Raw genomic sequence first — 15,970 nt, forward strand, 5'->3', positions numbered from 1 at the left:
TAGATTAAATTTTGGTCCTAAAGATATGCTATGTCTTATTTTTAGGGGATGTATTATTTTATTTTTGTGTACTGCTGTCACCACTGCGCTACACTGATATGTGCTTGCTGCGCAAAGACATTATGAAGAAAAACATTGCAGCTGGCTGAACGCTGTGTGCGTTGCTCTGTTTGTACAGGAAAGCCAGCTACTACTGCTGCTGTGATACCGTACATTGTATCCATTGTTCCTGCTGCTGTGGGATGAGCTGGGAGAGTGGACCCCCCGCTGCAGAGACGGGAACAGTGGATACAACGTATCATAAAGGTGTCAGCAGCCAGCATACCTGTGCACATGGAACATCGCGCACAGAGTTCAGCCGGCTGCAATGCTTTTTTTCATACGATCTTTAAAAGCAGAAAGATTATTATTATTGGTGTATGTCTTACTTTCGGGGGTGCCTTATATTAGGCAATTAATCAAAACCTCTGCTATATCTTACTTTCGGGGATGACTTTTTTATGTTGAAACAGGGTACAAGCCTTTTTTGCTCCAGATCGAAACAGCGCTGTCCACAGCTGGGAATAGAAATACTAGTTTGGCAATAATCCCCGCATTATGTTATTAGGCTTATTGAAAAAAGTCATGCATGATGTTAAGGGGGCTGTCTTAAGAGAATCGTTGTACCACATGGAGGCCTGGTCTAACAGTTATTTTTAGACATTTTTGATTTGCTGGTGTGGCAAAACGCCAGTAGTCTTGGGCCAAATAGAGTTTTAGTTATCTTCTGACTGATAAGGAGTACAGTATTGAGTGAATATTGTTGATCCCAGTTACCTGTGTTAGGGAGGCGATTGTATTGAATTACACTTCCACCCTGATACAGGTAGTGTTACTTGCACTTAGTTACACTACTGCTGTTGTGTGGCATCATGTTATGTGTACACCTTTTTAACCAGTACTATTAAAAGTTATGTTTTATTTTTTTACACCTTACCTTTCTTTGGTGATTATGTGATATAGTAAGGTGTACACATATCTCTTCACAGTGACTGTTTTATGGTCACAGCGCAGTGGTGGCAGCAGTAGGAGGCACTAGGCAGCTGTGACAAGCTGTGTGTCAGTGCAGCAGGACATAAAATGATGGATCAGGCTGCAGGACATATCAGCTTCAGTGGTAACTGCTTAGGAGTAGCAGGCAGCATCAGCAGCAGTACAGTAAATGTAAGAAGATGATTGAGGGAGATTGTTGACATCACTATTTGGAGGCATCAGATGCAGTTATTTGAAAATTCTCATGGATCCATGCCTTTTACAGTAAGCTGGGTATACATCATATTCTGTTATTATATATATATTTTTTATCTTTGGGAAGTGGGTAATATTTTCCTCATTTTATCATTAAAGTGAGGATCTAAGAGCACTGCCATGCAGTTCACTCATTTCTCAGTGTGATGCTAATAATACACTTACCATAACATAATGACCCTGACCCATGATCATCATTCTCCTCCATCAATACAGTGCAATGCCATTGAAAAATAGGTAGAAACTGTTCCTCATTTTCCATCCTTCATTTCATGAGTGTAAGTGTTTCCTGTAAAATATACAATAGAGGGATCACATTGCTGATTCTGCAGTCATCTCTGCTGAAAAATGTGTTGGCTTCTTCAAAGGGCTTGAGAAGCCAGCACATTTCCCTCATGGTCTGCTGTATGAAATAATTGTTCACTGCTTTCTGCTTTTCACATAGCATGTTTGAGGTGGATTTCCATTAAGTTGAAACGTTGCAGATAAGGCAGTGAAAGGCAGACCATTTTGTCACTGCAAATCTAGAACAGTGGGGTTTTATTGCATAACAATGGATGAAATGCACAGAGGTTTTTCTGGCCATGAGGAGAACCTCCTTTAAAGCACTATACAGGTTAAAAATGTGGCAAATCACCAGATTAACCACTTCAGTACCGGGCCAATTTGTGGTCCAGGACCAGACACATTTTAGGTTTATTTTGTATGTGCGGTTTTGAGGGCTGTAACATTTTTCCCGTATGTCTCAGTCAACTAATTTTTGCGTCTTTTTTCGGGGACACATAGGGCTTTATTTTTATGTTGTTTTTATTTTCAAATGTGTTTTAATTTTTTTTATATCCAGGAAAATATAAACAAAATAGGAGGGAAATTGTGTCTGGTTTTCAATTTATTATTATTATTTTTTTTATTTAATAACACAAAGTGTCACTGAAAAACTTTATAATATAGTTTTTCCTCTCCGTTACAGTAATTTTTATTTTGTATGGTGTCGTCGGGGGTGGGGCTATAACCTTTAATAACGGCGTTTTATTAGCGTATTATTTATTTTTATTATTATTATTATTATTATTATTATTATTTTATTTACTTTTTTAAAAAAAATTTTAATTATATTTTTATTTAATTTTTTTTCAGATTGTGTCCCCATAAGGTGATAAGAGACCTTTGGGGACATCTGATTTTTTTTTTGTACTGGAGCCTGATTTCTCCTATAACTGGGGCTGTTACATTTAACCCCAGATGCAGGAGGAATCCAGTCTCCTGCACACTGTATATACAGCTTACTGAGCTGAGCTGGGTCCTGTAGGATCCAGCAGCTCTTGCAAGAAGCTGCTTCCGGCGGATCACGTGACTGCTGGGTCAGAGGGCAGCTGAATTATGGCAGCGTCCATAGCTGTGTATACAGGCTCATTGTATACACAGCAATCGAGAAGGTAGGGGAGGGAATAAATATTCCCTGCCATCTCTCTAGGAGCTCTGGCTGAAGTTAGAGCCGGGTCCCAGCTTCAGTAGCTGCACAATCTTTGTGCAGGTACTGTGTTCTGACTGGACGTACAGGTACGTCCTGTCAGAACTAGGCAACCACTATCCGGACATATAAAGTCTATGGGCGGTCCGGAAGTGGTTAAGAACATACACTATACAGAGAGTTTTTCATTAAATACATATAAAACTATTCTAACAGCAAAACACTGATTCCTCCTGCTCTCTGTTATTTAAGGGTTTTTGGTTTGTATTTTATTGCTCAACTAATAAACAGGTTGATGCTCTCAATTTCTTAAGCATTTTTTGTTGTTTACCCAATAAATAGTCTCACAGCCTAATTTGAAAAAAAAAAATCTCCATTATTTTTGTGGCAATTGTACTTGCCATCATTCAGCCAGACATGTCCTGCAGCCTGGTTCATCATATTAATATGTGCCATACTGCCATTCATGTTGCCACAAATACTACGACTGCCAACACTCAGACATGTCCTGTGGCTTGGTTCATCACATTTCACTATACCATACTGCTGGTGCCACAATGTTGGCATCAAAAAAACAAAACCATTTTAATCTTATATCTCTCCCATAATTTTTTTTTTTTTTTTTGGTAAGCCAATTTTTCAACCCTTTTCAACTAAGCTCATAACGACGATGTTGTGTCCCAAAACAATAACAAGCACATGTACTTACAAGTTATCAAAATGAGAAAATTTGTCTATAAAACCATTGCTTTTTGCAAGCACCTTCCCCTAAGAAAGGTTAATGTTAACCCCTTCCCACCGATGGCATTTTTTGATATTCGTTTTTGACTCCCCTCTTTCTAAACCCCACAACTTTTTTTTATTTCTCCGCTCTCAGAGCCATATGAGGTCTTAATCTTTGCCGGACACATTTTTCTTCATGATGCCACCATTAATTATTTTGTATAATGTACGGGGAAGCTGGAAAAAAAAATCAGAATGGAGTGAAATTGTAGAAAAAATGCATTTCTGCGAATTTCATACAGGCTTCGGATTTACAGTGTTCACTCTGCAGCCAAAATGACATGTCCCCTGTATTCTGTGTTTCGGTACGATTCCGAGGATACCAAATTTATATGGTTTTATTTACATTTTAACCCTTTAAAAAAATCCAAAACTGTTAAATGTTTTTCTAAAAGTCGCCATATTCTGACAGCCGTAACTTTTTTATACGTCTGTGTACGGGTATGAATAGGATGTCTTTTTTTGCGGGGCTGGGTGTACTTTTTAGTTCTAAAATTTTCGGGAAATGCTATTACTTTGATCACTCTTTATTCAAATTTTTATCAGAATCAAAACAGTGAAAAAACGGCGGTTTGGCACTTTTGACTATTTTTCCTGCTACGGCATTTACCGTACAGGAAAAATATTTTTATAGATTTTTAGAACGGGAGATTTTGGACATGGAGATACCTAACATGTATGTATTTCACAGTATTTAACTACTTCTATATGTGTTCTAGGGAAAGGGGGGTAATTTGAATTTTTAATACTTTTTAAAAAAAATTATATTATTTTTACTTTTTTAATTGTTGTTGTTTTTTTTTTTTTTTTTTTTTTTCATTTATTAGACCCCCTAGGGGTCTTGAATCCCAGGGGGTCTGATCACTAGTGCAATGCATTACAATGCTAATGCATTGCAAAATATCGGCACTTCTATTTCATGCTATGTAGAATCCCTAAAAGTCGACCCATCTCTAGTCGTTATAATTATCATCTCTGTCTGCTTCTCCTCCTCCATGTCAGTGTTAGTCAACAACCTTACATGCTACCAACACTTTGACATATCTTCAGCTGTGTTTGTCTTAAAGAGCTAAAAATAGGCTAGATAGAGGCCTTGACACTATGTTTTAAGCCTATTTAACCACTTCAGTACTAGGCCAATTTGTGGTCCAGGACGAGACACATTTTAGGTTTATTTTGTATGTGCAATTTTGAGGGCTGTAACGTGTTTCTCATACGTCTCATTCAACTAGTTTTTGCGTCTTTTTTCACAGACGCAAAGGTCTTTATTTTTATGTTGTTTTTATTTTACAATGTGTTTTAATTGTTTTTTTTATATCCAGGAAAATCTAAATAAAATAGGAGGGAAATTGTGTCTGGTTTTCACTTTCTTTTTTTTTTTAATTTAATAACACAAACTGCAACAAACTGCAACTGAAAAACTTTATAAACTAGATTTTTTATGATAATTTTTATTTTGTATGGTGTTGTCAGGGGTGAGGCTAAAACCTTTAATAATGGCATTTTATTGGTGTATTATTTTACTTATTTTTTAAAATTATTTTATTTAATTTTTAAAACTTTTTTATTAATAATTTTATATTTTTTTTCCAGATGCTGTCCCTATAAGGTCATAAGAGACCTTTGGGGATATCTGATTACTTTTTTTTGTATTAGAGTCTGATTTCTCTTATAACTGGGGCTGGTACATTTAGCCCCAGTTGCAGGATGAATACAGCCTCCTGCACCTTTTATACACAGTATACAGAGCTGATCTGGGTCCTGTAGGCGGCATCATGGTGGCGCTCATAGCTGTGTATACTGCACTCATTGAGCGCTGTATACACAGCGATCGAGAATGCAGGGACGGGAATAAACCTTCCCTCCCTTCTCTCTGGGAGCTCCGGCTGAAGTTACAGCTGGCTGCCAGTATCAGTATCTCGTAAAATAGCTGTTTTCTGACAGGACATACCGGCATGTCCTGTTAGAACAAGGCAACCACTTCCCGGTTGTATATACTCTATGGGCGGTCCAGAAGTGGTTAAGCTCTTGTTCGTACCAAAATTATTCACCCCAAAACAAATCTTTGGACCAAACCACCCTAGCACAAAACTAAACAAATCTTCAGATTTTCAGACATCTCTACTTAAAGCTCAGTTCCCATTCATTTAAATGGGGGCTGATCTGCAAAAGTGCAGGCAGGCCATTAAATGTTGATTTTAAATATATTTTTTGTAGATTTTTTCAATGAAAGGACAGATGTAGCAGTGCTGGCTGATGTAGCAGTGTCCGATGTAGCAGAGCTGAATGTGCAGCAGGTTCAGTTGAACCTGCTACACATTCAGCTCTGCTGCATTGGACTGCTACATCTGACACTGCTACATTGGCCAGCACTGCTACATCGGGCCGTGCGCTCAGCTCGGCTACTCCGGAGTAGTCGAGCTCAGCGAACGGCCAGCTCTGCTTCATCTCCGATGTAGCAGTACTGGCCGATGTAGCAGTGTCCGATGTAGCAGTCCGATGCAGCAGAGTTGAGTGTGCAGTGGGTTCAGCTGAACCTGCTACACACTCAGTTCTGCTGCATCAGACACTGCTACGTCGGCCAGCACTGCTACATCGGAGATGAAGCAGAGCTGACCATGAGCTGAGCTCAGCTACTCCGGAGTGTCTGCATCTGATGTAGCAGTGCTGAGTATGCATTGAAGCATGCTGCACACTCAGCTCTGCTGCATCGGATGTAGCAGTGCTGAGTGTGCGCTGACCCATGCTGCACACTCAGCTCTACTCTTCAGCTCTGTGTGTGCTGAGCTCTGCCGCTTCTCCGTGTAGCAGTGCTGTGTCAGCACTGCTACATCTGAGATCAGACCACAATGGAAACTGCTGGACACCAATTCCTTTTTATGATTTTTTTTAACTGCCTCTGTTGTCGTAGTTCCTGTCCAACCTCCTCTGCGCAGTTATTGGTGCAAAAAAAGCGCCAGGGAAGGTGGGAGGGGATACGAATTTTTACTGCATTTGCCTTGTGATATTCGATTGTCATCGAATATGAACGGCCTGATATTCGATCGAAAAAACCTAGAAGTATTAGAAATCTTCAGGAGTTGGGAGCTTGTACATGTCCTGGAAAATATATTTGAGATGTCTCGATCGGGAGAGCAATTCTTTTGCCATACCTGTGGGAACTCTAAAAATCAGAGAGGGATATATTTACAGAGTTCAAATTACAGTACAAATTACAAGTTACTGTCTCCCGTTATCACCATCTTCCATTTGCTGTAATGCCGATAATGCCAGCTGCTGCTACCACCACTACCACCACTCAGACAGACATGTCCTGTCGCCTGGTACATCACATTATGCCCTGCCTCATTGCCATACACGTAGCTTTTCTTTTTGAAAAGCCAATTCTTTATATATTTTCAAGTGGCTCACAGTCACAAATGTGTCTCTCAAATAACAATAAACCTTGTAGTACTTACAACTTACAAGCCATCAAAGGGCTAAAAAAAATCTAAATGCCTTAAATTGTAACAATGGCACAAATGTATTTTTTCAATTTCATTTGATTCTTATTTTTTCCAGCTTCCCAAAACCTTATTAATAAATGGTAACATGAGGACATCCAAATTTTCCTATAAGAAAAAAGCCCTCATATGACTTTGTGAACCTAAAAATAGAAAATGAAATGGCTTTTGGAAAGCACAGAATAAAAAAAATTAAACAGAAAAATGGCTGCATCCTATAGAAATTAATGATTATTTTAGTATTCTGTAAGCAAACTTGATAAGACAACTTGTGTTTTCTCATGGTACATTTAATTCAATATTTTAGATCTTGCAGAAATCTGTATGTTGCCTTCCAATTAATCCTGGGCTTCAGGCAGTTGGAATAATTCCTTGTCTCCCACAACAATCTGTCACTTGATCAAGATATTTCCTGAGGAGTAACTGTCTGTCACAACTATCTTCGAGATGTTGACAATAACACAAGAATCCAATTAAGAGACAGTCTTTGCTAATTGCAGTATTAGGCCTCCTATAAAATTGCCTAATTGTACATATTCTGCGGTATCATAAATCCTAATCACAGCCTTTTCTTATACATGGACAGGTTTACAATACACTTAAAGATACCTTAAATTGGGGAAAAAAATTAGGGGGATCTCTGGAATAAATAAGGAAGCGTATTGTGGAGATGATTTCTGCTTGTCTACTCCAGTTACTGCACTGGATTCACTGCTGACACTCCACTTGTATTAGACTTTTCAACTTCTGGTACTTGTGGTTCTACAACTTTGACTTGGTTTGTTAACTGAGTCTGAATGTCGTCTGGTTATGGATTATACCCCTGCGATTTGTAGATTCAACTTGTGACTACACTGAATGAATGTAATCTGGGGATTCATTGCAGGAAGATTGTATCTCCTTACTTCATCAGTCAAGAGAAATGTTGTTCTTTGAATGAAGTTGAAAGAACCGCGCTCCACCACAACTTGAATCCAAAAGATCAACTTTATTTGGCAAACAACAATTACACAACACATTTTGGGGTACAGCACCCTTTTATCAAGTGTGTACAACAAAGAATTAGAACAGCGCTGACTAATCTTTACACAATACACAGATTAAATAATTCAAATATTAAAGGAAAACGAGGAGCTAAGGGAGGGACATGTTCAACATTATAGATAATGCATCCTTTAGACTATAATAATGCAGCCACATCAATATTATAAAACTTTACATTGCACACTGACATCAATACTCCTGATTAGGCTTTATCTCCAGAATCATAATCCATGTCCCGAAAGGTCTCGGCAGGATACCAGCTGCCACCCGCTTGTCTCATCTGCATGCTATTTGGCCTATGCATGCCGAAAGCACGCACGCGGCAAGGTTGGGGCGTCTCGTTAGCAAAGGCATCGCGCATGCATGATGTCCTGGCACGCGACAAAGAAGAAGCATTCCCGTGCAACCAGAACATTCCTAGATGCGCATGCGCGCCTCGGTCCGAACAGCAGTTCTATCATGGTGGTCAGCTGTTCTTGCCAGCACCGCGATTGGGCCACCATCGTAGTGTTTTACAGTAAAGGCAATGTGGATGACATTCTAGTGAATCTCATGTCCACTTTGCGGTAAAAACCATGATGCGGACACACCGCAATTTTCAAAAACCGGTTTTGGAAATTGCAGCATGTCAATTATACCTAAGGAAATGCCAGTGGTTTCTCCATATGTATAATTGTAACAGAAAATCCACGGAGGAAAACTCTGCAAACTTTCTGTCTAAAGCACTGTTGGAAAAACTGTAATGCGTTGCTGCCACAGTTTTTCCCAAAGCACTTTTTTGCTGCAGGACATTCCGTGGGGCTTAGCCTCAAAGAGACCTTATGAGCTACACTACTTCAAGTATACAAATATTGCTTAGGGTTATGGTTTGTAGGAAAGAGAAAAGTTGTATACCTGTATAAACTCCAATTTAATTTTCATGCAAAAATGTGTTGATTTATTTCTGGCTTACATTTCTTTAACACATCCACCCATGACTGTATACATGTGATATGTACTTTTTTTTTTTTTTTTTTTTTTTTTTATTTGAAGAATGCACATTGTAGTCACATACTCAATTATGTCAAACTATGCACTCCATAAATGTAGAATAAGGCTTAAGCTCACATATTGAGCCACATTAAAAAAACACTTTGGAAAGGACCGCAATGGGAACGCATCAGGTTTTTTTCCACAGTGTATTTCACAGACTTTCTGCCAACTAAGTATTTCATATCCCATATTAGCAATTTAGACAGAAAATGCTCTGCTTGATGTAGACAAGTGTAAACTTTACTCACAAAAAATAATCTAAAAAAATTAGATCTAAGTCTTCAAGGCTAAAGCTAAGGTTACTGTTAGGGAATAGCCAGATGATAATTCCCCAGAAGCTGCTGGTGAACCCTGGAGGGAGGGGCACAAGGGACAGTGAGCCCTAAACTGAAGCCCCCCACTTGCCCTTCCTATTGCCAGACCCTATCCTAAGTAATAGGCGACAACCACGAGGACAATCCCTCCCTGAATACGTGAAACACAAAACGCAGACAAGACGTACAACAACAAAGGGAGGTCAGCTAGCCAGGGTTCGGTAACAAGAGAGCGATGAAGTGCCAAATCGGAGTCAAGAGAATAGTCAGTAGGAAAGCCAGAGGTCAAGGATTAGAGTACAAGTAATATAACAGCAAGAAAAACCAGAAAGCTAGGGCAATAACCGGCACCAGTGTGACTGTGAGCCAAGACTAAATAGGGAAGGAAGAACCCGCCCAGAACCTGACAGGAAGAAAAGCTGTCAATCACAGGCAAGACAGATTAACCACTTAATGAACAGAGGCAACCTTGGCAGAAGACGGGTGTGGTGCAAATCCAATTAAGGACTAGAGCAGTGTTCACACAGTGCAACTAAAAACCTTAAGCAGATTGTCAAACTGCACACGCCTCCAGCATGCGAGCAGCGGGTGGCGCAGAGGCCCGAATAGGCAGAGATGTTACAGTTACATTTTGCAGAAGCAGCAGCGTTTTTGAAAAACACAGTACGTCCATTTTACCTCCAGAATCTCAAACATTTTCCCTATATATTTATTAGGAGAAGAAAATGAAGAGAAAAATGCAGCAAAAACTCAGACTTTTAGAAGCAAATTTGTTTGAATGCATGCATTTAAATTTATTTCAATTCCTGTTTGTTACAAAATAGTTGCAAAGTTACTTTTTTTATTTGACTATTAAATATATAGGGAAAACACTCGCAACTCTGCTAAGCTAAAATTAACATGCTGTGTTTTCCAAAAACACACGTTTTTGAAAACACAACTTTTCCATAATTCTTTTTCCTCAATGTGTGGATTAATTAGCTCTCATTCACATTGCTGGTACTGAAAAATGCTGCTTTTTTACAATGCAATGCCTTACCTAAGACTTGAGGTCACCTGTTGCGAAAATGGATCATTTTTGTTCATTGTGGAAAGACAGGTTTTAAAAATGCTGCATTCTACATTTCCAGCAAAGTGAATGAGATATTAAAGGGATTCTACCATTAAAATCAATTTTTTTCTAGTTCACATGTAGGAATAGCCTTAAGAAAGGCTATTCTTCTCTTACCTTTAGATGTCTTCTCCACGCCGCCGTTTGGTAGAAATCCCGCTTTCCGTCGGTATGCAGATGAGATCTCTTGCAGCACTGGGGGCAGGCCCCAGTGCTCAAACAGAACTTGGGGTGTCCCCAATGCTGCGTGACAAATCTCCTATGTCTTCTTCCGGACCAGCCTCTCTGTATGTCTTCTTCCGGAGCAGGGTTCAAACATCTAGGCCTCGGGCCTTGGGCAGAGCAGACTGTGCATGCCCGTGGCCACAAGAAAAATGGCAGCTTACACAGTAATTAAGTGGCCATTTTCTTGTGGCCAGTGGGCATGTGCAGTCGGCAGTCTCTCTTTTTTAGATCTCCTGATGAGTACCCATCTTTTGGGGTCAAAACTCATCGGGGAATGACGAGACACATGTAGAGTTACCTTTGGGGACAGTTTGGTACTGCCCTTGTAAGGGTAGGAGTTTTGGGATTCCGGGGGTTAGCGGTCGGTTTGAGGGACAATATTTTACCGCATGTGATCTACCCTGGGTTCTAATTGGCAAGACAGATCCAGTTTTATATATTTTAGATATATTATATAATAATTTATGGGTGGCTAACCACAACATTTTTGGAAAATTCATAATGAACCTGGCTTTTTATGAGTTGGTTCACTCATCTCTAGTAGAGACAATAAGCTTACAGGTACAATTCACAGCTATAAAGCTCTTCTAACAAAGTCATGTCCGTTTTTTTATGTTGAATAAACTAGGAGACAGAATACTCTTTAAGGAGAGTGAATTTCTGTAAAAGATTTCACAACGTGTTTGTAGCAACTAATGTAGTATTTATTCTTCAAAAAGATTTGGAAGAAAAATTAGAAGTTAAGAAGTCTTCTTACCTTGGTTTAATTGATTTCTATATTGTAGGGTTTATGTCAGTTTCCTCTTACTATAATGTGAGTTCTTCAGGGACTCCTCAATGGGATCTATATCCATATTGTTATTGACAGATAAACTCATCCCTAATAATTGTGTCCTCTCTCTTTGTCTAGCAGTTTCGCCCTATGTAACATCCTGCCATTTTTTTTGTATGTATGTGTAAAGTGGGGGGTAGAAATGATATTACCCACCTGCCTGCACAATTTAAAGTCTGCTGTACCAATGTATCAACCCACCAAAGGAATTATTGGAATTAAAAAAAATGACCATATTAGCCAAGGTAAGGTGAATATTTGGCCTCCATAGGTCCACCCTTTGTGAAAAGAATATATGCTATTAAATGTGAAAAATTATATAAAATCCAGACTGCTGTACCTGAATAATGTATTTGCACAGAACAGTGAACTATAAACTATATTGTTTGATATGATACGCCAATGCCTTTATGAGCACATCTTGTGAGCCAGATGTTTATATAAGGATGTTACATTAAAGCTCATTCTCCGATAACTTATCCTGGTAGTTTTTAGGCATATTATTTGCAGAACTAACTCAAATTTTGCCTGTCTCACGACTATCCGTAGGTAAATCTGTCAATTCAATATATACTGTAGATTATACCCTGTAGTGTAGATGAGCTTATATATACCACTCTGCCATAAAGACAATTGTTTCGTGTCCATCAGTAGTTCAAGTGTTTATTGGCATCAAGGTGATATGAAAGCAACCACACTGGGAATGTAATTAATCTCTTAACTCTGAATACAGATCGATATGAAAGAGTGGGCACCACCATAAATAAGCAATCAATCAATCAATTCTCATGTATGCAGTCAAAGACTTTACAAAAGTGCATAAAAGAGGAATACACATATTTTTGGGAACCAAAAATATATACCATAAACACATGTATGTAATAAGATGATAATGGCATGGATTAGGCTAGTTTAGGGATTAGTACATGCAGTCATCTTATTACAATTTGAGTGGCTGCTAAGTAATTTATTACATTGCTTGTATATGTGGAATATGTATTTATTTCAATGTGAACTATGCATATAACCTATTCATTCCACAGCTACAAAGCACAGGGAATTGACTATACATCTGGATATGTGAAATATGTGTTCATTCCACTATAAACTATATGTATAACCTATTCATTTTATGTCAAAACACAATAAACTCACAATACTTGTCTTCATATTTATAGCAATTAATACACATTGTTCATTCTTTTCTTTTCATTCTTTTTCTTCATGGTTTTTCGTATGCACCGTCTTTCATGTTTCTCCACAAGCCTGGTGTTATGGGCAAATTCAGTTCAAAACTCAGACAAGGTTAATTCCAGAAAACCAGGTTCCACTAGAAGCTATGGTATGCGCACCCAGCACCCTGCACCTCCCAACAGAGCCAAGTCCAGCCTCCGGACGTGTTCACCAGAGCCCCTAGTGGTGGGGTTGGGCTTGGCAGATTCCTTCAGCCAAAGTTAGCAGCTATTGAAGAGTACAGCAAGCCAGGTACCAGCCACCACAAGTACCAGCAGACCCAGAAAAGCAGAACAACTCACCAGAAATGTGTTGGACCTGGCAGATGGTCTCAAAGCGCTAGTAGCAGAGTATACTACGATTGTCAGTCCAGTCGGTAACAAGAGGGGTATAGCGGGGTACAAAAGGATCATGTAAGAGAATAGTTGACAATCTGGTGAGAGATCGGTGTGGTACAAAGTCAGTTCAGCGGAGAGAGGTCTCGGAGGCAAGCAGGTTTCCTAATAGAGAGAAACATAGGAGCAGATTCAGAAGGCAGAAACGTGTTGTGTGTGAGTTTGTCAATAAATAAAGACGTTTTTTCAACCAACAAGGGGAGTGCAGTTTCTTCTAACTGGATTTTTACTCAAATTTGTGTTGCTGGCATTGTTTGCTGACTACGTTTGTGCCTTCGAAATCTGCTCCTACGTTTCTCTCTATTACGAAACCTGCACGATGAAGACGTGATCAACAGTGACTTGAAGTTTGGGAACTCTCCCCGGTGAAGAGGCATCCTGTACAGAACACAGGGGTTCCCTGGGTCTTAAGAGGTTGGGAAACACTACCTGAGATGAAGAGCTGGTCCCCATGAAAACCATTGCAACTGAAGAAGGGCGAGGTATACGCTTGAAACGCGTTGTGTGTGAGTTTGTCAATAAATAAAGCCGTTTTTTTCAACCAACGAGGGGAGCGCAGTTCCTTCTAACCAGATTTTTACTCAAAACTGTGCTGCTGGTCCTTTTTGCTACATTGAATACACACCCAAGAGGTGTAAGTAGTAGAGATGAGCGAACAGTGTTCTATCGAACACATGTTCGATCGGATATCAGGGTGTTCGCCATGTTCGAATCGAATCGAACACCACGTGGTAAAGTGCGCCAAAATTCGATTCCCCTCCCACCTTCCCTGGCGCCTTTTTTGCACCAATAACAGCGCAGGGGAGGTGGGACAGGAACTACGACACTGGGGGCATTGAAAAAAATTGGAAAAAGTCATTGGCTGCCGAAATCAGGTGACCTCCATTTTAGACGAATAGTGGATTTCAAATCCGGGTCATATGAGAATGTGAACTTTGTGACTATGAGACAGGGATAGCTGTACAGGCAGGGATAGCTAGGGATAACCTTTATTTAGGGGGGAATGTTATTAAAAATAACTTTTTGGGGCTCTATCGGGTGTGTAATTGTGATTTTTGTGAGATAAACTTTTTCCCATAGGGATGCATTGGCCAGCGCTGATTGGCCGAATTCCGTACTCTGGCCAATCAGTGCTGGCCAATGCATTCTATTAGCTTGATGAAGCAGAGTGTGCACAAGGGTTCAAGCGCACCCTCGGCTCTGATGTAGCAGAGCCGAGGCTGCACAAGGGTTCAAGCGCACCCTCGGCTCTGATGTAGGAGAGCCGAGGGTGCACTTGAACCCTTGTGCACCCTCAGCTCTGCTACATCAGAGCCGAGGGTGCGCTTGAACCCTTGTGCACACTCTGCTTCATCAAGCTAATAGAATGCATTGGCCAGCGCTGATTGGCCAATGTATTCTATTAGCCTGATGAAGTAGAGCTGAATGTGTGTGCTAAGCACACACATTCAGCTCTACTTCATCGGGCTAATAGAATGCATTGGCCAGCGCTGATTGGCCAGAGTACGGAACTCGACCAATCAGCGCTGGCTCTGCTGGAGGAGGCGGAGTCTAAGATCGCTCCACACCAGTCTCCATTCAGGTCCGACCTTAGACTCCGCCTCCTCCGGCAGAGCCAGCGCTGATTGGCCGAAGGCTGGCCAATGCATTCCTATGCGAATGCAGAGACTTAGCAGTGCTGAGTCAGTTTTGCTCAACTACACATCTGATGCACACTCGGCACTGCTACATCAGATGTAGCAATCTGATGTAGCAGAGCCGAGGGTGCACTAGAACCCCTGTGCAAACTCAGTTCACGCTAATAGAATGCATTGGCCAGCGCTGATTGGCCAATGCATTCTATTAGCCCGATGAAGTAGAGCTGAATGTGTGTGCTAAGCACACACATTCAGCACTGCTTCATCAAGCCAATACAATGCATTAGCCAGTGCTGATTGGCCAGAGTACGGAATTCGGCCAATCAGCGCTGGCTCTGCTGGAGGAGGCGGAGTCTAAGGTCGGACCTGAATGGAGACTGGTGTGGAGCGATCTTAGACTCCGCCTCCTCCAGCAGAGCCAGCGCTGATTGGTCGAGTTCCGTACTCTGGCCAATCAGCGCTGGCCAATGCATTCTATTAGCCCGATGAAGTAGAGCTGAATGTGTGTGCTTAGCACACACATTCAGCTCTACTTCATCAGGCTAATAGAATACATTGGCCAATCAGCGCTGGCCAATGCATTCTATTAGCTTGATGAAGCAGAGTGTGCACAAGGGTTCAAGCGCACCCTCGGCTCTGATGTAGCAGAGCTGAGGGTGCACAAGGGTTCAAGTGCACCCTCGGCTCTCCTACATCAGAGCCGAGGGTGCGCTTGAACCCTTGTGCACACTCTGCTTCATCAAGCTAATAGAATGCATTGGCCAGCACTGATTGGCCAGAGTACGGAATTCGGCCAATCAGCGCTGGCCAATGCATTCTATTAGCCCGATGAAGTAGAGCTGAATGTGTGTGCTAAGCACACACATTCAGCACTGCTTCATCACGCCAATACAATGCATTAGCCAGTGCTGATTGGCCAGAGTACGGAATTCGGCCAATCAGCGCTGGCTCTGCTGGAGGAGGCGGAGTCTAAGATCGCTCCACACCAGTCTCCATTCAGGTCCGACCTTAGACTCCGCCTCCTCCAGCAGAGCCAGCGCTGATTGGTCGAGTTCCGTACTCTGGCCAATCAGCGCTGGCCAATGCATTCTATTAGCCCGATG

Source organism: Leptodactylus fuscus, chromosome 1, assembly GCF_031893055.1.
Source record: "Leptodactylus fuscus isolate aLepFus1 chromosome 1, aLepFus1.hap2, whole genome shotgun sequence".
NCBI classification, from domain to species: domain Eukaryota; kingdom Metazoa; phylum Chordata; class Amphibia; order Anura; family Leptodactylidae; genus Leptodactylus; species Leptodactylus fuscus.